This window comes from Myotis daubentonii, chromosome 7 (assembly GCF_963259705.1).
Source record: "Myotis daubentonii chromosome 7, mMyoDau2.1, whole genome shotgun sequence".
In the NCBI taxonomy this organism is placed as follows: Eukaryota; Metazoa; Chordata; class Mammalia; order Chiroptera; family Vespertilionidae; genus Myotis; species Myotis daubentonii.
The window spans coordinates 13,190,141-13,191,868 of NC_081846.1; the positions used below are offsets into that span (position 1 = coordinate 13,190,141).

Genomic DNA, 1,728 nt, shown 5'->3' on the forward strand with positions numbered 1-1,728 from the left:
CATTTTTTAAATGAGGTGTATGACAGGACTTCCCCAGGGTCACGCACCACGTGGGGGGATAGGGACAGAAAACCCTAGGACTTGACTTATTAGCAACATTAACTGATTTTTATCACACTGAAATGAAGGCAGTCAGTCTGTGCTGCCATGAAATTAAAAGGTGATTCAGAAGTAGGGTGGTTATTTATTGCTCTGTTAGGATAGACCCCAAAAATGACTTTTCAGAAACCAGGGCTGTCCCCTGCAACCCCAGCCAGACTCTGGACTGCTCTGGGGGACGCAGGCCAAGGCGGCCTGCCAGCTTGCTTCACAGTGATTCTGGCTTGTCTGTTTCTGGGAGTGCCGGCCACTGGGCACGCCTACACCTTGTAGTTGAGCTCGGTGCTCATCTTCGTGTACATCTCCTAGGTGACGTCAATGGCGGCCGTGTAGTTGACCAGTGGCAGGTAGACTTTCTTCAGGCACTCCCCCTCCATCACGCTCTGGCCCTTAGAGAGTGCTTTCAGGAAGTCAGACTTGTAGGGCGCAGCATACAGCGCTGCCTGGAAGATCTTCTGCACGATCCAGGGGTGGGTACTTCTTGAGCGCCATCCTGTAGGCCTTCGTGGCGTTGACACGCATGAGGTTGGGGTGGCACTCATCCCACTCCCCATCGCAGATGCTCCACAGGAAGACCTAGATGAAGTGGAGGCCCTTTTTCAGCCACATCAGCACCAGTGTGGCCCCCACCTTGGGCCACTCTGCTCCATCCATTTCCTTCTCTGCCTCCAGGATGTTCTGCAGGGCCCGGAACTTGGCCGGGTCGGTGTTGTACACAGCTTTGATTTTCGTGATGTTACCACTTACGTCTGCCTTGATGGGCATAAACACTGGGGACCCAAGGCAATCAAAGAAGGGCAGCAGGCCCTGACCAGTTTGGCTCAGTGGATAGAGCGTCAGCCTGCGGACTCAAGGGTCCCGGGTTCAATTCTGGTCAAGGGCATGTACCTTGGTTGCAGGCACATCCCCAGTGGGGAGTGTGCAGGAGGCAGCTGATCGATGTTTCTCTCTCATCAGTGTTTCTAACTCTCTATCCCTCTCCCTTCCTCTCTGTAAAAAATCAATAAACTATATTTTTTAAAAAAATAAATAAATTTTTAAAATTAATTAATTAATTAATTAATTTTAAAAAAGAAGAGCAGCAGGTGGGACACTGCCTTCAGGAAGGGCCCTGTGTCAATCTGCTTGTCCACGGGCAGCAGCTTCAGCAGGTGCTCAGCCAACAGCGCCATTTCAGGGTTGAGACTGGCAGTGATGCCGTTTTCTAATCGGATCTTTCTCTTCCTTCCCCAGCACACTCCAAACCTACTCCGGACAGATCACCCCAACCCCACAGACCCTTAAGACCTTACCCCCCTATTTCTTTGATTTTCCCCCATCAAACTTGCAACCTATCATGTTGCCTAGGAGTGCCCCTAACCGCTCCCTGGAAGGTGGGGCCAGCTCAGCCAGGGGCCATGGTGGTTCTGGTCTAACATTCATTATGGTTGTGACGCCATTATGGTCACTGGCTAGACAAGCATGGTAATTAACCGTACCTCCGACACGCTTCCCATTGGCTAATCAGGGTGATATGCAAATTAACTGCCAACCAAGATGGCAGCTGGCAGCCAGGCAGTGAAGTGAACAGGAGGCTTGCTTGCTCCAGTTATGGAGGAAGCCAACGTTCCCTGCCTGCCGCTGCTGACC

General features: G+C 51.6%; 1 pseudogene; it reads right to left on the reverse strand.

Annotated features, from left to right (window-relative positions):
• On the reverse strand, positions 1–1,271 carry LOC132237912 (glycolipid transfer protein-like; annotated as a pseudogene).
• Positions 1,272–1,728: the final 457 nt, after the last annotated feature.